A 23,343-nucleotide genomic window follows, 5' to 3' on the forward strand; every position below is an offset into this window, starting at 1 on the left:
TATGATCAGAGGCATGAGAATTGTCCATCATCAGAGCGGAAAAAAGAGGCGTTTCAATGTATGTATTTTTTGCATCAGAGTAGTTGTAGAAAAATACATTGCTACAGATGATATAAAAATGTATCTCTGTTTTATTCAGAGGAAAAGGGATTGAATGAGGTAGGCTTTTCTGAGGCATATTAATATGGAGAGATTTTTTATCCAATTTTCAAGTGTCAAATGCAAGAATAAGCTAATTGAATTTTTATCTCCAATCCTTCAAATTATTCCCTTGGAGGAGAATCATTTTAAACAGATTCGTAGTTTTCTCTCCAAGAATCTGTTTAAAAATCGCTACTTCATCTGAATTTAATGAAGTTCTTTCCCCTTCGAGTGAATGCTATTTCTATTGATCTTTATCATGTCATTGTTACTTCACATAGAAACTATTATAACTGCAGATGTTTAGTATATTTCCATATTAGCTGCAAGGGACTTCTATGTGGTTTTCAAGCTTTATATACAAATTCTGTCAATCTGCAATTAGAGTTATGCATTACACTGAAATTGTATGTCAGAGCAAGATAAAGATGATGTCAAAGAAATTTTGATATATTGGGAATCATATTCATTTTTTACATTGTATCCATCTACTGAGTGTACAGACAAGCACAGGTTCTGCAATGCTCCTGGGATCTCAATGGGTTTTAATCCATAGGGGTCCTCAGATTCAGAGGGGGCCAAAAGCCCAATTTCTCCATTGGATTTGAAGACATTTTCTGGAGCTGGGATCACTTATTGGCCTGAAAACAACTTTGATTGCCAGTTGAGTTCTTCCAAGTAGCAAAGCGAGACAATACAAATTTGTTCTCCCCATGGATTTACAGAATCCACCCATCAAACAGCAATGGAGCATTCAGAGAGCTATACTTGTGTTATATCCTGTGATTCAAATGTGAGCACAAACAACCCGCATACTCATTGCCGTATAGAGTGTGAAATTGTGCAATACCCTGTTCAAAAGAAAGATGAACATGAAATATGGGATGTGGCATCGCCAACTCGGAGTTATTCAAATGTTCCAGAATTTCCTGTTTCCCATTTTCTCAGGGCTTGCTATCTTTGCAAACTTTAATTAAATGATGGAAAGGACATCTACATGTACAGGTATATTATAATGATCACACGATTGCTTTAAACCTCTGAGAATCGATTGAATTGATTAAAATTTCCCATTCTTAAGAGTTAGTCACATTCTCTGTTTGCTTATTATTGCAGGGGTGACATGGCATTCTGCAGGGAGGAATGCTACTACCAACAAATTTTGATGGATGATGAAATGCCTTTAATGACAGATTTTGATGGTTGAATGAATGGAGGCATTTGCTACTTCTCCATCTTCATCGAGTGCTGCTTCATAAGATCAAAGGCATGAGAATTGTCCATCATCAGAGCGGCAAAAAGAGGCATTTCAATGTATGTATTTTTTGCATCAGAGTAGCTGTAGAAAAATACATTGCTACAGATGATATAAAAATGTATCTCTATTTTATTCAGAGGAAACGGGATTGAATGGGGTAGGATTTTCTGAGGCATATTAATACAGAGAGAGTTTTTATCCAATTTTCAAGTGTCAAATGCAAGAATAAGCTAATTGAATTTTTATTTCCAATCCTTCAAATTATTCCCTTGGTAGGAGAATCATTTTAAATAGATTCGTAGTTTTATCTCCAAGAATCTGTTTAAAAATCACTACTTCATCTGAATTTAATGAAGTTCCTTCCCCTTCGAGTGAATGCTATTTCTATGGATCTTTATCATGTCATTGTTACTTCACACAACGACTATTATAACTGCAGATGCTTAATATATTTCCAGATTGGCTGCAAGGGACTTCTATGCGGTTTTTAAGCTTTATATGGAAATTCTGTCAATCTGCAATCAGAGTTATGCATTACACTGAAATTGCATGTCAAAGCAAGATAAAGATGATGTCAAAGAAATTTTGATATATTGGGAATCATATTCATTTTTTACATTGTATCCATCTACTGAGTGTACAGACAAGCACAGGTTCTGCAATGCTCCTGGGATCTTAATAGGTTTTAATCCATAGGGGTCCTCAGATTCAGAGTGGGCCAAAAGCCCAATTTCTCCATTGGATTTGAAGACATTTTTTGGAGCTGGGATCACTTATTGGCCTGAAAACAACTTTGATTGCCAGTTGAGTTCTTCCAAGCAGAAAAGCGAGACAATACCGATTTGTTCTCCCCATGGATTTACAAAATCCACCCATCAAACAAGAATGGAGCATTCAGAGAGCTATACTTGTGTTATATTCCGTGATTCAAATGTGAGCACAAACAACCCGCATACTCATTGCCGTATAGAGTGTGAAATTGTGCAATACCATGTTCAAAAGCAAGATGGACATGAAATATGGGATGTAGCATCGCCAGCTCGGAGCTATTCAAATGTTCCAGCATTTCCTGTTGCCCATTTTCTCAGGGCTTGCTATCTTTGCAAACGGCAATTAAACCATGGAAAGGACATCTACATGTACACGTCTGTTATAATGATCACATGATTGCTTTAAACTTCTGAGAATCGATTGAATTGATTAAAATTTCCCATTCTTAAGAGTTAGTCACATTCTCTATTTGCTTATTATTGCAGGGGTGACATGGCATTCTGCAGCGAGGAATGATGCTATCAACAGATTTTGATGGATGATGAAATGCCTTTAAAAACATATTTTGATGGTTGAATGAATGGAGGCATTTGCTGCTTCTCCATCTTCATCGAGTGTTGCTTCATAACATCAGAGGCATGAGAATTGTCCATCATCAGAGTGGCAAAAAGAAGCGTTTCAATGTATGTATTTTCTGCATCAGAGTAGCTGTAGAAAAATACATTGCTACAGATGATATAAAAATGTATCTCTGTTTTATTCAGAGGAAACGGGATTGAATGGGGTAGGCTTTTCTGAGGCATATTAATACGGAGAGAGTTTTTATCCAAATTTCAAGTGTCAAATGCAAGAATAAGCTAATTGAATTTTTATTTCCAATCCTTCAAATTATTCCCTTGGTAGGAGAATCATTTTAAATAGATTCGTAGTTTTATCTCCAAGAATCTGTTTAAAAATCGCTACTTCATCTGAATTTAATGAAGTTCTTTCCCCTTCGAGTGAATGCTATTTCTATGGATCTTTATCATGTCATTGTTACTTCACACAACAACTATTATAACTGCAGATGCTTAGTATATTTCCAGATTGGCTGCAAGGGACTTCTATGCGGTTTTCAAGCTTTATATACAAATTCTGTCAATCTGCAATCAGAGTTATGCATTACACTAAAATTGTATGTCAGAGCAAGATAAAGATGATGTCAAAGAAATTTTGATATATTGGGAATCATATTCATTTTTTATATTGTATCCATCTGCTGAGTGTACAGACAAGCACAGGTTCTGCAATGCTCCTGGGATCTCAATAGGTTTTAATCCATAGGGGTCCTCAGATTTAGAGGGGGCCAAAAGCCCAATTTCTCCATTGGATTTGAAGACAATTTCTCGAGCTGGGATCACTTATTGGCCTAAAAACAACTTTGATTGCCAGATGAGTTCTTCCAAGCAACAAAGCGAGACAATACCGATTTGTTCTCCCTATGGATTTACAGAATCCACCCATCAAACAGGAATGGAGCATTCAGAGAGCTATACTTGTGTTATATCCCGTGATTCAAATGTGAGCACAAAAAACCCACATACTCATTGCCGTATAGAGTGTGAAATTGTGCAATACCCTGGCATCGCCAGCTCAGAGCTATTCAAATGTTCCAGCATTTCCTGTTGCCCATTTTCTTAGGGCTTGCTATCTTTGCAAACAAAAATTAAACCATGGAAAGGACATCTACATGTACAAGTCTGTTATAATGATCACACGATTGCTTTAAACCTCTGAGAATCGATTGAATTGATTAAAATTTCCCATTCTTAAGAGTTAGTCACATTCTCTGTTTGCTTATTATTGCAGGGGTGACATGGCATTCTACAGCGAGGAATGCTGCTACCAACAGATTTTGATGGATGATGAAATGCCTTTAACGACAGATTTTGATGGTTGAATGAATGGAGGCATTTGTTGCTTCTCCATCTTCATCGAGTGCTACTTCATAAGATCAGAGGCATGAGAATTGTCCATCATCAGAGCGGCAAAAAGAGGCGTTTCAATGTATGTATTTTTTGCATCAGAGTAGCTGTAGAAAAATACATTGCTACAGATGATATAAAAATGTATCTCTGTTTTATTCAGAGGAAACAGGATTGAATGGGGTAGGCTTTTCTGAGGCATATTAATACGGAGAGAGTTTTTATCCAATTTTCAAGTGTCAAATGCAAGAATAAGCTAATTGAATTTTTATTTCCAATCCTTCAAATTATTCCCTTGGTAGGAGAATCATTTTAAACAGATTCATAGTTTTATCTCCAAGAATCTGTTTAAAAATCGCTACTTCATCTGAATTTAATGAAGTTCTTTCCCCTTCGAGTGAATGCTATTTCTATGGATCTTTATCATGTCATTGTTACTTCACACAGCAACTATTATAACTGCAGATGCTTAGTATATTTCCAGATTGGCTACAAGGGACTTCTATGCGGTTTTCAAGCTTTATATACAAATTATATCAATCTACAATTAGAGTTATGCATTACACTGAAATTGTATGTCAGAGCAAGATAAAGATGATGTCAAAGAAATTTTGATATATTGGGAATCATATTCATTTTTTACATTGTATCCATCTGCTGAGTGTACACGGTGTACAATCTGGACCTTTGTGCTTTGCTTGGTTAAGGTGTGGTGTCCCCTTTGTATGTTAGTGAAGAGCAGAATCTAAGGGATTGGTGGTTGTCATCAGTATTGTGTATTAAATTTTTTGGGTTAAGTGCACTAGTTTATCCTAATGACATTATTAGGGATAGCATTCAGGGAGATGGAGAAACATTTCCTACATTTTCCTATAAAATTTTCATGGCTTATAAATAATCTTAAAATAACAGACCTCTTTATACATTTATCAACAGACCTCTTTATACATTTATGAATTATTTGTCGAGCCTTACATCATATAACGTGGATGCTCTCTCAGATAACTGACTTGCCAAACTTTCAATCATTATAAATAAACTGTTTTTTACCATTATCCTTTGAACACTAACATATAGGTATTGAACACTAATATATAGTTTAGTCTGAACTGTCATAGTAATGTTAGAAGGATAAGTGTCTTATTGGTGTTTGAATGTCAGGTTTAATGTTTTTTTAGTTGTCTTGGTCTTACGCTGAATTATAAATTTCTGATAAATTTGACTTGTTAACTATGATATATATCTTGAGAGATTGCTAATTCCCTATCAAAAGTTTTTCTTTGGAAAAATATTACTTTTTATTTTTCTAGGACATTTTTCGATTAATTTTGTTTGAAATTGGTGGGGGGTTTTTTGAAATAAGAAATTTAATCAAGATAATCGTTTCACCCTTTAGGGGCTCGCTGAACCATAGTCGCCTCCCGTATTTTCGTGCCTCACCCATACTCATACGCCTGTAGTGTAAGAGGATACAAGCAATATGAAAGCAAGTCACATCACCAACTCCTACCTCTAGATGAAGCCCAAAACTGTTAAAAAGAAAATGATTTTTTGACTTGGAGTGAATTAAAAGAAAAAATGATTACCCAATGATAAGGAATTAATGAGTCTACAAACTTTTGTGAAAATGAGCCAAAACCTGAAGTGAAGTCAAATTTTTATTGATTAACCAGACTTATAATTTCTTAATTATGTTTTAAAAATTCTTATTGGAGTTGAAAAATATTTAAAATTGTAACTTATGGAATGATTCTTTTTAACATTTGTAAATGATAAAATATAAAAATTAAATTAAATATATTTAATAGTCTTGGATTCATTTTTATATTAAAAATAAATAATTTAATTTCTTCAAATCATAACTTTAGTAATGATTGAATAATATACTTCTAACCATAATAAATTAAAAGAATTATTTAATTATTAAATAATGCATTTACAAATCTTCAATACAGAAATTATATTTGTCCTCGTTATATTCTTCAATTAGTTGTAGTGGGGTCTAGATAACAAAAATTACCTATTAATTAATAGTTAATAATGTTCTTATTCCATCATCATGTTAAAATCCAAACTTTATATTAAAGCCCAAACCCATCACGGAATTTTCTAAACATTGAAAAATGATCGGTGATTTTTTATGGTAAGTTCGTTTATGAGTACTGTTAAATTTATTTAAAATTTGTAATTGTATAGCTAATAATTAGTTTATAATTTGAATAGACCATAGGCTATATTAGATCTATAATTTAATTCTTTCTCGTTTTACTTGTCACTTATGATTGATTTTAAATTTTATTAATTTATACAATACATGCAATAAAGCCACTTGGATACAAGAAACAAGATGCCCAAACATGTGCATTATAGGTAATTTGATGTCAGTACATTTTATCACCTTCTTGATAGATTTTTGTTGCATCATGCAATCACTACAATACAGGGAATTGATCATCTGAAATATGATAAATGCTATAAGCGTGGCACAAATCCCCGGTATACATACATGGATATAGACTTCTATATCGACCTTATATAAAAACAATACAAGTACTCAAAAACTAGTGAAGCTCTTAGCAAGGCATACCACCCTATATTCTATTCACTGGGTGAAGGGTAAGAAGCATTTATAAACAATAATCTATCTTTAATCAAAGAAGCAAATACATACATGGATATAGACTTCTATATCGGCCTCATATAAAAACAATACAAGTACTCAAAAACTAGTGAAGCTCTTAGCAAGGCATACCACCCTATATTGTATTCACTGGGTGAAGGGTAAGAAGCATTTATAAACAGTAATCTATCTTTAATCAAAGAAGCAATGCTTTGACTGCAAAAACGTTTTGATTCTGCACGGGTGACCAGAGTCTTCGAACTTGGGCACCCAAGATTGCAAACAACTAAAGAACTACATGAGACATTAGACAAATGGAAAAGGTAATGCACTGCATAGCTTCATTGAGAGGGTATATTGTCTTTTAAACACTGAAATTGAACACTATATATTCCTTTGTCTAATATAACTTAAATGACCTTGAAATAATATCATGACTATAATTTGTTCATTCCAACATCACATCTAGAGCTGACCAGGATGACCAGTGGGCACCTTATCTAAGGACTAGTGGATGAAAGGATAAATTCACAACTTTATCGATTTCATATAAATTATCATGATGCTGTTACCAACATTTGATGATAATTTACAATATCAAGTGCCATTCTTCTCGAATTTATGCGTTAGAGCGTTTCCTTTGCAACATGTGATGCAAATGCTAATAAGAATCAATGAAAAATTAAATACTTCAGAAAATACTTGAAAGAGAAATATAATAAAAGCCTCAGGGATTATTATAATTAAATATTGATATGAAAATTATTATATGTGAAGGTTGGTATCAACGTCAGTCGTTCACAGCATGAAGTCCATATTCAACCTGAAAAAGCCAATGTAATTTCTGCCTAAATACTCAATGCAACCTGTGGATTAAGGTATTATGCGTCTGTCTTTTTCAATAACTACATGACACTGCTGTTACGTGCCATTTGTGCTTTTATGTGGGTTGTATAATAGTTTTTATTTTTTTATTAATTATATTTTTATACCGTTACAAATAAAAATAAGAGTGGTAATAAAATTTAAATATTATGAAAAATTAATGAAATTTAATTAATAATATTAAATTATAAAAAAGTTTTAAATTTATTTAAATTAAACATAATTAATAACAGATTAATTATAGTCTGTTTCAATTAATAACTAATCAATTATACATTGCTGATAGCAGGTATATATCAGTTATAATAATGTGTAATGTAAACCAGAATTGTATTTTTAGAAATCAAAATTATAACGATCAAGATTCAAGATTTTGGATATTCCAAAATTTTTGTATAATTAAATCCATTTATGCCCTAGAAAAATAAATGTTTCGAAAACTCTCACCAATAATAATTTTTTTTTTAAATTTCTTAGCTGATTCAAGCATAAATTCTCCATTAATTTCTTAGCTGATTAAAGCCTCGTTATACAACGCCATAAATGCATTCAATCATCGGAAATAAATATGTGTCTTTCCGTGTGTATAAGGTAGGGCATACAATTGGTGTGAGTGAGCGATCAAGAACAGAACGGAATTGAAGTTAGTATGAGTCATTTAATATACCGCACGTTAAAAGTATCATGTAGTATCATCATCTCATTTATTTCTGTTGCATCTCTTCCTCGGCAGAAACTATCATTATAATTACATCGCCCTTCACATTCTTCCAGTTAGGGTATAACTTGCAGCAATATCCAATTGTCCATCCACCATGGATACACTTTCAGAGGTCTTTCACGTTGGCCCTCATTGCAGGTCTACGTCTGGACAGCAAAAGAAGATTGAAGGCTTTGTGGTGTTACAAACGAAAAATGTTTTAGATTTTAATGATTTCAGTGCAGACATACTGGACGATCCTAGCGAGCCGATTGGAAAGGGAGTTTCATTCCAACTCGTCAGAGCATCTGAAATCGATTCCAGTGGGTGCTGCTTTCCTCCAGCTTCTTTTTCCTTCCTCTTTTTTCCATTTTTTTTTGTTAATTTCGCAGATTCACCCAATTTTCTGTAATTTAGTATGTAAACAGTTCGAAAATTCATCTGCAGGCAGTGGATGTGGAAAGTTTGGCGAGAAAGCGCTTCTACAAAACTGGATTTCTACGCCTGAAAGACTCATTACCGGCCAGACTACGTATAGTATCGACTTTGATTGGGACTCCGACTTCGGACCCCCTGGAGCTGTCTTCATCACTAATTCGCATCATGATGAGTTCTTCCTCAACTCACTCACGCTTGAAGTTCCCCATCTTGGCAACGTTCATTTCGACTGCAACTCATGGGTGTATCCCCGCCTCTACAGACAATAGAGGCCGTATCTTTTTCTGTAATCGGGTATGTAGTGTTCTGTGCCATCTTTCATTGATAGTTAGGTGGTTTAGATAAATTTGATTTAGTTAAGTTTGGAGCTATTATGATATTTAAGTGGAATGTAACTGACGCTACTTATCTGGACATCTTTTGACTTTTTAGTCTATTTTAAAGATAAATACCATAAACAAAACCATGAAACCATGAGTTATCTAACCAAACTACCCTGAGATTGATGACATTTATGGGTTAGGTCAAATTATGCGCTACTAACCACGTTTTACTGTAATCTGCAGAGCTATCTCCCTGCGAATTGTCCGCCCGCGCTCATAAAACTGAGGAATGAGGAACTGATAAGCCGGAGAGGCGAATACGATGGAATGGCAGAGACTGAGAGGAAGGAGAGGGACAGAGTGTATGACTACGATTTCTACAATGATCTCAGAGACCCAGACAAGAGTGTGGAGCTCAGCCGACCAGTGCTGCGAGGGTCTCAACAGTTTCCATACCCCCGCAGGGGCAGAACGGGCCGTCCTCCTACAAAAACAGGTCAGTTTACTTGTGATGCCGATTTATAAAATAGCACAATCCCTATTTTCCCACTCAATTGCTTAATTGTGCGGGATTCGTTGATTTTGTGGCATTACAGACCCCGCTACCAAAAGCAGATTGCCATTAGAAATGAGCCTTGACATCTACGTTCCCAGAGATGAACGTTTTGGGCATCTGAAAATGTCTGATTTCTTGGCGTATGCCCTCAAGTCAGTCGTCCAATTTCTGATACGAGAGCTCCAGTCTCTGTTCGATCCAACCCTGAACGAATTCGATTCCTTTGAAGACATGATGAAGCTCTACTCCGACGGGATAAAGCTGCGCGACAACCCAATTCTGGACGCTATCAGGAGTCTCATCCCTCTTGAGCTCATCAAGGAGTTCCTTACAACAGATAGGGAAAAGTTGCTTAAGTATCCGCTTCCTCAAGTTATTTCCAGTGAGTACTTTTCTTCTAAACTGATCCCTTCATGTTCTTATTCTGCATTAAATTTCGACCTGATATTAACTGAAATTGATACAATTATGGAATGAATGTACACAGCTGACGAATTTGCGTGGAGGACAGACGAAGAGTTTGCGCGCCAGATGTTGGCCGGTGTCGATCCTGTTGTTATACAGACACTTCAAGTAATTAGCAAAGAGCTGGCCCCTCCCTGCCATTATCAATATACGGAACCTCGTTTGATATTTTAGTTATGCTTACTTCACATTGTTTTCATGTTATGAATGATTGAATTGACTGTTTTCCTCCGAGATGTAAACTGGACCCAGAGATATATGGTCCTCAGATCAGTTCTATTACTGCTTCACATATACAAAAGAATCTCGATGGGCTAACAGTGGAGGAGGTATGATCCAATCGTATACTCGTTTCTTAATCTGATTCTGCTTATGGAATTTATGTAAATGAAATTCATTGCATCCAGAATGTAAATTGATTTACAGTACAGTAGAATAAAGATGAAATTCATTGCATCCAGAATGTTAACAATTTACAGTACAGTAGAATAAAGATGTCATATTTCAATGGAGTAACTATTTTCGATTAAAAAGAAATACAATATTTATAAGAAACATAAATGAAATTCATTGCATGCAGAATGGTAACAAATATTTACGGCACCCTGGAATGAAGATGCCATATTTCAATGGGGTCACTATTTACTATTTAGAAAAGTATAAAATTTATATCAAATGATAATTTGAAGATGCCATATTTCAATGGGGTCACTATTTACTATTTAGAAAAGTATAAAATTTATATCAAATGATAATTTGATAAGTCGGTGAAACATCCATATAAATTAAAAATATTAATATATTATTTTTTTATTTTTATTTTTCTAAAACAGATACCTAGTCACATCACTTATGAAATTGATAAATCAATTTAGATTTTAGTACGATATTTTTTTCCTAAAACAGATACCTAGTCACTTCACTTATGAAATTGATAAATCAATTTAGATTTTAGTAGGATTTTTTTTCCACAAAGAAAGCAATTTATATATCATTGATTTTCTATTTAAATTAATAATAACCTTAAAATTGTTAGGTAAAAGAGAAATATTAAAATATATTAATTTTACAAATACATATCGATAAGAAACAATTTAAGTGATTCACTATCAAAGTATTTTTTTTTTTACCATGCTCTTATAATGAACTAAATAACAATTTATAATGAATTGAGAATATTATAGACAAAATCATAGGTTACCAAAATTGGTAAATCTCATCTAAATTGACTCTACGTTTGAAATGAGTTTACCCTAAATATCCTAGAAATACTTATTTTAAACTTTATTTACAGAGATTAACTTGGTCTTATGTTCTTTGGGATTATACATAAATGCTTCAAATCAAAATAGTTTATACCAATTTTCCTCTCCATAGCCATACTAGGCGATGATGAGGAACAAGCTATATCCTTATTGTTTCTACCCAAAAATATTTTTCCAATCTTAAATTTGAAATACTTCTCACCATCTCCATGATAATGTAATTCGTCATTTCGAGAGTACCATTCCATTGAGGAGTATCATCTTTATCTAGAGCCTATTACAATAATGGTTAAATTCATTGGATGGAACAATACTCTACATTATTTGTCCTCAAACAATTCAGAAGTATGTTACTCTCAATGTTATCCACCATTATTTTTTCTTAAACAAAAATATCTCAAACACCTCACACCTCACATTTTCTTTTCATGATGTGGGCCCAAATTTTCCTAGTTGCATCATCTATGAATATTACAAAATAAAGCTTATAAATATAAAGTTTCTTTAAGTGGACCAAATACAACAAAATGTAACAATTCTAATATATTTGTTTTTCTTTCATGGTGACTTCTCATAAATAAAACTCTTTATACAATTATGTAACCCTAATGATTAAAAATGTGTGCTTCTAAGACATCACAAATTCATATCTAAAAAAAATAAAGTACACACACTTCAATAAAATTTAGGAGTTAACCTTCTTCAACTATATTTTCTTATATCATAATTTTCCAATAAAAACCATAAATCAATAACCCATAATCACAATAAATTATTTTTTATTATAATCTAATAAAAATTAAATTATTAATAATAAATAATAATAAATAAAAATTATTTAATTCAAACTTCAGTTAAGTCAATAACCAATATCGATAGGTGAATAAAGTTAACTAAATAAAACTTACTCTAACAAAACATAAATTATGAATAAATAATAATAAACAAAAATTAAAATGAATAAATAATAATAAATAAAAATTATTTAGGTCAAACTTCAATTAAAAAAAATATTTCTCGAGCAAAAGCGCTCGATATAAGAATTATTTAAGTCAAACTTTAATTAAAAAAGCATATCTCTTATCGATGGAAAGATGTGTATTAAATAATATTTCTCTTATCGAGCGAAAGAGCTCGATATAGGAATTAAAAAAAGCATATCTCTTATCGATAGAAAGAGGTGTATTAAATTATTAAAAATCTTATATTTCAAGTTCGTGATCCCCTTTGTATTTATAAATTAATATGATAGGTCTCGTATCTTATAATTATAAATTAATAAATTAATATGATTTTTTTTATTTATGGAAATATGTATATCAACCAACACAATCACATTAATATTTATTAAAAATATTAATGTGGTTATATTATTATTATGAATATAATTAATAATAATTATTTTTATATAATAATTATTGAATTTAAGCTTCTGTGATCTATATCGAATTTATAGAGATTTGGTGAAAATCACATCGTAATTCATTTGTCGATGTGTTTCAAACCAACAAGTGTGGTTCATCGTCCCAAACCACACTTGTTGGTTTGAAACGCGTGGACAAATGAATTACGATGTGATTTTCACCAAAAACTCTTCTCTATAATAATTATTATTTAATAGTAAATGTTATTTAATATTATAAACACAAGGGATAATAATATCTATCCCTTGGGTATATTAATCTAAAGATTCATATTCCTATTAATCTTTTAGGTTCGATATAAATCATGGTCATCTACGGGTTTTATAAAATTAGTCCCTTGGGTTTATAATACCTTGTGGTTTTAGTATTAACCCTTGGGTTTATAATATCAATCCCTTGGACTTAATATTAAAACCCCAAGGGATTATAAACCCAATGCAATAATATAAACCTAAGGGATTAATACTAAAACCCCAAGGGATTATGAATCTAAGGGAATAATATTAAACCCAAGGGATTAATAATATAAACCCAAGGTATATAAACCCCAAGATAAATATTATAAACCCTAAAATAAACATGGTTCACCATGGATGATTTTAATATTGAGAGAATCAATGTCACAATGTGACATTGGACTATCCTTAAGCATGATTGATTTTCATATAGAAACAATATTTGTCACAATGCGAAGTTGAACCATGGTTCGCCATGGTTAGTTTTCATATTGAGACAATGTTTTTCACAATGCAACGTTGGACCATGGTTGACAATGATTGATATTGTAAACCCAAGTGATTAATAAACCCAAGGTATTAATACTAAAAACCCAAGGGACTATAAACCCAAGGGAATAATATTAAACTCAAGGGATTATATTATAAACCCAAGATAAATATTATAAACCCTAAAAAAAACATGGTTGACCATGCATGATTTTCATATTGAGACAATGGACCATGGTTAAGCATGATTAATTTTCAGATCTAGACAATCTTTGTCACAACGTGACATGATTAGTTTTCTTATTAAAACAATATTTGTCACAATGAAACATCATACTATAGTTGACCACGATTGATTTTACAAAACATTAATATGATATGTCTCTATTTTAAATTATTAAAATTCTTCTATTCAAGATTTTGAATCCCTTTCAAAAATATGTATTTATAAATTTATATGATATGTATGTTCAGAGTATGGAGGACAACAGGTTGTTCATTCTAGACCACCATGATGTCTTCATGCCTTATGTGAACCGAATAAACACTATGCCTACCACCAATATATATGCTTCTCGCACAATTCTCTTCCTTGAGAATGATGGCTCATTAAGTCCAGTCGTAATTGAGCTGAGCCTACCGCCTTCAGATCAACGTCGCGAAAGTGTTCAGGAGGTTCTTACCCCGGCAGAGGAACTTACACCGGTAGAGGAAGGTGCACAAGGAGCTCTATGGCAGCTCGCCAAATGCTATTAGCCGTTAATGATTCTGGCTGCCATCAGCTTATGAGACACTAGTAAAATCAAGCAGAATATGGGAATATACATGCAGAACCTGTTTACTATTTACAATATCATTATATAATATAGGGTCCCAACTGAGTGATGGTGGGATTTTTTCAGGCTCAAGACCCACGCAGTGACGGAGCCATTTATCATCGCTACCAACAGACAGCTGAGTGTGATGCATCCCGTGTATAAGCTACTGAGCCCCCATTTCCGGGACACCATGAACATCAATGCTCTGGCTCGCCAAATTCTTATAAATGGTGGAGGCATTCTTGAAACAACAGCATTTCCTGGAAAGTATAGCATGGAGATGTCTGCGATAGCGTACAAGGACTGGAGGTTTGACGAACAAGGGTTGCCTGCAGATCTCCTTAAGATGTAATCATAATCAATACTGCCCAATCTCAATCTGTGTCATCCATTTGAATTTTGATATATATATATATATATATATATATATATATATATATATATATATATATATATATATATGGCTACAACTTGACAGGGGTATGGCAGTGGTGGACTCATCAACGCCCTACGGGCCGAAGCTGATGATCGAAGACTACCCTTATGTTGTGGATGGATTGGAGATATGGTTTGCAATAGTTTCATGGGTTAAGGAGTACCTGTGCTTGTACTACCAGAGTGATGATGCAGTGAAATCTGATATAGAGCTTCAAGCATGGTGGCCCGAAATCAGAAATATTGGTCACGAAGACAAGAAGGATGAGACATGGTGGTACAACATGGAGAGCGTGGAAGAATTTGAAAAAGCTATAACAGCAATCATATGGGTGGCCTCGGATCTTCACGCTGCGGTTAATTACGGGAAATACCCTTATGCCGGATACATCCCTGATCGGCCCACCATGAGCATAAGGTTGATCGCTGAAGAAGGGTCCCAGGAGTTCTCAGAGCTGGTGGAGAATCCGGACTTGGCTATCCTTAGAACTCTAAGTAACCAATTTCAAACCACCCTTGGTATAGCCCTAATAGAAATCCTATTGAAGCATTCAACAGACGAGGTATATTTGGGGCAGAGAGCCACGAATGAATGGAGTGATGATGAACGTGTGATAGAGGCTTTTGAACATTTCAGAACAAAGTTGAAGGAGATAGAGAAGAATATAAGAGAAAGAAACCAGAATGCAGAAATATTGAAGAACAGGTCTGGTCCGGCCAAGGTTCCCTATACTTTGCTTTATCCAAGCACCTCAGATCTGACTCACCAAGGAGGACTCACTGGCAAGGGAATTCCGAATAGCACTGCTATTTAATTTACACCATGCGCCATTAGAATGTCATATATTAAAAAATGTGTCATTACAATGTGCTGGGTTAAACAATAATAGTTTTATTCACAACGCATTAATTCATAATGTTATACGTAAGTTAAATAATAGTAGGTGCGTTGTAATCTATCAATTAATAAATAAGGATAGTAGTAATTTATGACTATAGATATGGATGAATGAGAGATGTTAGTGATCCATGATTGTTTATATGTACGTTAGCAATCCATGATTATTAATATCTATATTTGATATTTAGGAATTCAAAACTTCGGATCTTGTGGAGGTTTTCTAATTGGATCATATATATTTATCTTCATTTTATTTTATAATTATCTTCATTTTTTTTCATAATTCAATGTGCAACTTGGTCACAATTTTTACGTTTTGAATTGCAACCCGTTTTCCCAAGAGGGCTGATGTCACGCCCCTACACTTGTGGTAGTCTTTCAACCGCTTATAGCGAGGTGCGGCACTACCAATCGTTTTCTTTTCACCAATACTTATGATTGTAGACTACGCCTAACATTCCATATTTAGTCTTGTTTTTGTTACCAAATATTATTAATGTGTTCCTTTATACAAGTGAAAGCCCATAACATTCACATAAACAACATTATACAAGAGAAATGCACAACAGTATAAAGGGATGGGCAACTCCCTGCAATATGAGTCTGCCCGAATCAATATACTATACAATCTTCACTTTTACAAAGTAAAAATTAAATCTTGGGAAACCCCAAATTTACACTTAGCCAATTTTCAACTTCGGCAAACTCGATTGTCCAGCTCGTCGGTGCCTCCGCACGGTCGCCGCACGACTCACCAACCCTTCGTTCACCTCGTCGCGCAATCATGTTGTTCACCCAACTTGGGCGTGCCTCCAAGTCGCCACACACGGGCGCCTCTGCCTGAGACTCACCTCTGTTCACAATCTCAACACTTCACCAAAAGTCACACCATGCACACTTGCACGACGGGCAGGTGCTCACCTGAGTCACCCAAGAACCCGTGCCACGTCGTCGCACAAAACAGGCGCTCCTCTGTTTCACCGTTGGGCGCTCATACGCATCACCTGGGCGCCACACACCCATGCATGCCCTCACCCAACTGTCGGGCGCTCCTGCCCGCACCCTTCACCCACAATCGAGTCAAGTGAGTCTTCTTCGTGTAGCCCTGCCCAAGAATGGGCGCATCTCAATCTGCGCCTCTTCTCCTTATTTCTACGCACTAGACCTGCGCCTTACTCCTTTGAGCGAAGATACTATGCGTTGGATCGTTGAGCAATGGTTGGAATGAGCTCCATGCTCACCCAATATATACGCACGACAAGGCGAGGTCATGGCTACCCAGCCGACCTGCCCACGCCTCTACACACCATCATAAATCATGTTGGCCCCTTCGCAAACGTGTTCCAACCTTCGCCGGCTTTACACTTTTGTTGGTCGGCCTCCATATGTTTCAACCCATGTCTCCATGCTTATAAACAACTCGCCCACTCCTCATATGCGCATAACATATTATCGCACACCCAAGGGAGCTCGCACTTCAACTGCACCGTAGCTCGTTTAGCCTTCCACCCCCGCACGCTCTCCACCCGGTCGTGGCCGCACGTCAGCAGAATTGCAGGTCCTTACATCCTCCTCCACCTGAAATCATTGTCGTCCTCGACAACATACCATCCTGGTAGCCATCCACCAAGATCAACATCAATATCTGTCTCAACCATGATGTCAACTCCTCCACATACTGCAAACATCCCTGCAACATATGTAGAACCACCGTCTCCATCATGTCTCATCCTGGCAACCATCTGTCACCAAGATCACCATACCAAGGTATACACCTCATCAGTATGTCATACATAGGAAATCATCTCAATCCATGATCATCGATCACATTGTCACAATCTCCACATGCTGCTCCCCATCGTGGAAGGCTGGTCCCTCCATCTCAAGCTACATGCTTCCTGCAACCTCTCGTGTCAACCTCATCATGTGTCATCCTCGTGTGAACTGCTGCCATGATACTCCAACATAATGCTAACACATCTCTGTACACTGACGTCCCCCATGTCTGAACTAGTCGGGTGATCAGTCCAACTGTCATGTTCAAACCATGAGAATGCACATCCTCATGCCGCCATCAGTTGTTTCTCAGAACATCCCATCACATCCTCAACTCGATCAAGAATCCATCTCCATACGTATAAGCCATGCTCAGGTCCATGAAGTAGTCCTCATCTCATCTACAACATGTTGTCCATGATGTTTGGTACTAATGTGTTGCGTGAAATGAGCCACATCTACCTCAACATCATCATCCATATGTGTGCCTCCTCAACATGAAGAGACCATCTCATCAAACTCCAACTCTCGATGTGCCACATCCAGGTCCATGAAGCAACCTCCATCATATCTGCAATGTGCCATCCCTTAAGTCTGCCATAGAAACAAGTATACACCTGTCTCATCTATCCATGTGTTGCCCATGATCATAGATCAATCAGCTCCCATGTGCCAAAAGGTGGTTAAGTCTCGGCTCAACCCATGCCCAAGTGTTGCCACCAAGGCATCATCATCGTTGTAACTCCATCCTCCAAAGTGTCTCGTATCGATCTTCCACATCAAGTCACTCTTTCAAGCCATTCCCATACATGTACTTGAAAGTATGCATCCCATTCTGCATCAAAGTATCTGACCTCACCTCCTCAATGCATCAGATCCTCTAAGTCCACCATATATGAAGTCCCTAAAAGTCACAACCTCATGTCATCATGAGCTCCATGAGTCATCTCCAACCAACATCTCAGCAAGCATACAAGTCTCGGCTCAAAGGTCTCTGCAAGATGCCTCAGTTCTCCATGTGGTAAGCATGCCCCATAGTCTTCTCACAACTCCATCCAAGTCCATGGCCTTGTTGTACAAGAGTGCACAACCTCTCCATCGGCTCATAAGTAAAACATCTCCATGTCACACTAGCAAATCCATCTGCACAACATCCCTGCCTTGGCACTCTTCATTGGATGCCCATAAGTGACATCTCTACAAGTGCTCCTGCATAATGTCCCTGCATAAGACTGCCATGCTCCATGTCTCCAACCTGATGTCCATGACTAAGTTGCCCATGTAGTCCAACCAAGTAGACCCATCACAACAATTGGTCACCCTCATCCAAGTTTGCAATCTTCGGTCTAGTGAGCTCGGTCACCCAACCATATCAACATCATCACGAGTCCCTTCCATCATAGCTCCCCCTCTGAAGGTTCCACCAAGACTTTCTCTTGGTCTCGGCCATGAGAAGTCCACCCAATCATCTCAAGTTTGTGCCCTCCTCAATCTGTCCATGAGTCATGCCGGGCACTTAGCCAATTCTCCATGTGGCTAAAGCATGACCCAATCCTCCGCAACGATCATCATGTTCCTCCCTTGTCACGGGCCTTTGCACCTTCTACCATAAGGTCACAAACAACCCCAACAAGTCCTGCAACAGTCAACAATCCTTGCTTCTTCATACAAGGTCTCATCATAGTCATCCATGGTCAGATCCTCCCTAGCATTAGAAAACTGACTTTGCCCTTCCCTGCATACGGTCCATCTACCAAATGCTCAAATGAAACGCAAGTATCAATAATACTTACATCATCATCATCATGAGGCCCCTCCATATGAGTATCCTCATTCATCCATTTCTGCAAACTGCACGATCCTGGTCCAACTTGATCAATCTCAAGTTCATCCTCCATCGTTGTCATATCTACAACATCTTCAATCATCACGGCTTCCTCTTCCTTGTTAGCACAATCTGCAACTTCATCTTGCTCGATTGTCCAACCAAGTTGAAGAAGTTCGTCTTCAACATTCTTTTCCAAGACTTCAAGCTTCTCTCGAATCTGGGGGTTCTCTTCTTTCAACTGCTTCAACCTGTATAAGGTAAGCAAGAGCTTCCCTTCACATTCTTCCAAACTTGCCATGCCTTGTCATTCAGCTTGGTCCAAGCACTAAGCTTCACCTCTGCTAACCCTGTTTCACCATTCACCTGAATCACCCTGATATTCCACCTTTCACCTGCAAAACTTGAGCTCCCTGCCAAGTCTTCGGTCTTCGTAGAATCAACTCCTTGATTCAGTTCACCATCTCTAATACCAACTGTCATGAAGTGCAGGTGTGTATCAGCTTCAACGCTTCAACACCAGCAGCAGCTCCTTGGCACTAGCTCTGGTACCACCTGTCACGCCCCTACACCTACGGTAGTCTTTCAACCGCTTATAGCGAGATGCAGCACTACCAATCGTTTTCTTTTCACCAATACTTACGATTGTAGACTACGCCTAACATTCCATACTTAGTCTTATTTTTGTTACCAAGTATTATTAATGTGTTCCTTTATACAAGTGAAAGCCCATAACATTCACATAAACAACATTATACAACAGAAATGCACAATAGTATAAAGGGAGGGGTAACTCCCTGCAACATGAGTCTGCCCGAATCAATATATTATACAATCTTCACTTTTACAAAGTACAAGTTAAATCTTGGGAAACCCCAAATTTACACTTAGCCAATTTTCAACTTCGGCAAACTCGGTTGCCCAGCTCGTCGGCGCCTCCACATGGTCGCCACACGACTCACCAACCCTTCGTTCACCTCGTCGCACAATCGTGTTGCCCAACTTGGGCGCACCTCCAAGTCGCCACACATGGGCGCCTCTGCCCGAGACACACCTTCGTTCACAATCTCAACACTTCACCAAAAGTCACACCATGCACACTTGCACGACGGGTGGGCGCTCACTCGAGTCACCCAAGAACCCGTGCCAAGTCGTCGCACAAAACGGGCGCTCCTCCGTTTCACCGTTGGGCGCTCCTACGCATCACCCGGGCGCCACACACCCGTGCACGCCTCACCCAACCGCCGGGCGCTCCTGCCCGCGCCCTTCACCCACAACCGAGTCAAGCGAGTCTTCTTCGTGCAGCCCTGCCCAAGAATGGGCGCATCTCAATCTGCGCCTCTTCTCCTTAGTTCTGTGCACTAGACCTGCGCCTTACTCCTTTGAGCGAAGATACTATGCGTTGGATCGTTGAGCGATGGTTGGAATGAGCTCCATGCTCACCCAATATATACGCACGGCAGGGCGAGGTCGTGGCTACCTAGCCGACCTGCCCACACCTCTACACGCCATCATAAATCATGTCGGCCCCTTCTCAAACGCGTTCCAACCTCCGTCGGCTTTACACTTTTGTTGGTCGGCCTCCATATGTTTCAACCCATGTCTCCATGCTTATAAATAGCTCACCCACTCCTCATATGCGCATAACATATTATCGCACACCCAAGGGAGCTTGCACTTCAACCAAACAACAGCTCGTTCAACCTTCCACCTGCGCACGCTCTCCACCTAGTCGCGGTCGCATGTCGAAAGAACTGCAGGTCCTTATAGCTGAGATCCTGACCAATTGTCCTTGAAGCCTTATACAACTGGCAATGAAAGAATGGCACTTCATGCTATACACCATTACTCTTTTATTGAAATTTCACCCTTGCACCTGCTTCTAAAGAACAAGCTTGCGCCAGCTTCTTGATGCATAAAATTCTCACATCTTTCACCAACTTTTTCATACATCGTAGGTTCACCCTGTCCCTTCTTGTTGCTGGCAAGAAAGTGGCGTTTTGTCTCCAATCTTGTACATTGATTAAGTTTTGCGCTGGCCATGCTCTTCACAAGCTTACAATGCATGAGATTATATATATATATATATATATATAGATATAGATATATATACACTATGCTATAATATAATATAAGGGATTGTATATTTATATAAATATTATATTAAATTAGGGATTATATATTTATATAAATGTTATATTATAATATATATGTTTTTTTTTCCTGTTTTTTTTCTATAAATCAGATGTTTTCATAGCTAAGTGTTTTTAATTTTCAAAAAAATGGATAATCAAATCACATTATAAATAGTTTATTTTTTTTCCAAAAATAATTTTGGCTAACATGATTCAATAATAATGAATCTTTATAGTCTCTTGTGATTAAACACGCATAATCTGGAAAGTTGTAATCCATTTATTTGACTAATAACAAGTTAAGGTATTGAAAGCATGTCAATAATGAAGAATATTGCATCCAATTGGTGGAATAATTAGAGATGACGACACTAAACCATGTGACAATAGTGGTAGGTTACAATTCTATGTAATTAATCCATACATATGAAAGCCAACTCGAAAAATGTTTAAAGAAGAATGAGATGAATAAAATTTGAGTGTAGCACAAACTCTACTTGTGTCATAATGATGCCATGTTATAATGATTTAGAGACAACTTCTTATGAGATGAATAGAATTTAAGTGTAGCATAAACTCTACATATGTCATAATGATGAGATGCTATAATTATTTAGAGACAACTTAGTATAATTCAAATTGCATTTCACCATCACCATTAAACCTTGGGGCAATTTCATGGGTAGTTGGTACAACTCAATTAGAAGCTATAAATTGTTGTTTCAAATGATATCAATAGTCCATCCTACATGGAAGGTTCATCATGTCAACAATTTCCCATTAGTGGCCACACATTGTCTTTGATCATTGTTCTTTCCAATTGTATGTATGTTCCATGACCTAGGTAGGAATCCCATTTCAAACCAATCACATATTACTTTCATGAGTTTTTATTATGATGATTAATTAGATTAGTCATTTTACTTCCTTTTCCTTCTCGTACTTTGAGTGAATCAAATTCCTGGCAATTTCATTCTCTCATAGTGATACTTATGAAAAGAATATTTATGGTCACATCCTTTACTATGTGAAATTATTAGCTAGGGATCTTTCCTCCCTTACAACTAATAACTTGAACACAAATGTAGTGTCCCTGAATACAATGTAAGAAGGTGCTACATCACAAGTAACATCATCATTCATTGGTTTGATGCCACATGTTACACTTTTAAGTTACTCAAACATCCTTTCTTTGTCCATACCAATGAAGGGACTATAGTTGTAAATGCTTGATAGTGTCCAAAAAAGGGATTTTGGATTGTTGATTTTCATGTCTTCTAACTTCCACTATTGATGATGACATGAAAAAGTTGGCCATTAACCACACATTGATTGTTAAAAAACGTTGTTTTGTAAAATTAAAGTTTTTTGATATTTCTGAGAGGTTTTGCATTAACCAATGCCAACTTCGTATTTTTTCCAAGAAATTTGACCAATCATGTCGTTCAAAATCAACATTTATTATTATATTTGAATTCAAATTATGACAATCTCACTAAGTGTTTTACTAGGAATTTTGTTGACTATGAGACTAATTCATATCATAAGTCTTTTTTGTTCAAACCATCTTATTGAATATATTTTATACATTAATAGCATTGAGATCAACTACAAGAAATATACTTGTCATGTTCATGTGTGAGGAGGTCATTGAAAGGCTCATGCCAGAGGATGTTGATGCTTGTTGCTACTTTTATGGTTGCAAGTGGATTGGTTTCTCTCTATCATATTGATTCCAAAAATTAGATAATTGCAGGATATTGATGTATGTTGTTATTTTTATGATTACAAGTGGGTATGTTTCTCTCTATCATATTGCTTCCCTGAATTATATAATCACCTAGCTTTTAAATTTTCTTTGAATTATGGTTTTATATCATAATCACTACAATCATATAGTTATTACTTTATATATTTC

The 23,343-nt window shown here is 36.4% G+C and overlaps 1 pseudogene; it reads left to right on the top strand.

Moving 5' to 3' along the window:
* The first annotated feature begins 8,436 nt into the window (after positions 1–8,436).
* LOC149153687 (putative linoleate 9S-lipoxygenase 5) lies at positions 8,437–15,603 on the top strand (annotated as a pseudogene).
* Positions 15,604–23,343: the final 7,740 nt, after the last annotated feature.

This window comes from Pinus tabuliformis, chromosome 9 (genome assembly GCF_031772625.1).
Source record: "Pinus tabuliformis cultivar Carrire ecotype Pingquan chromosome 9, CPIR1, whole genome shotgun sequence".
Taxonomy (NCBI): Eukaryota; Viridiplantae; Streptophyta; class Pinopsida; order Pinales; family Pinaceae; genus Pinus; species Pinus tabuliformis.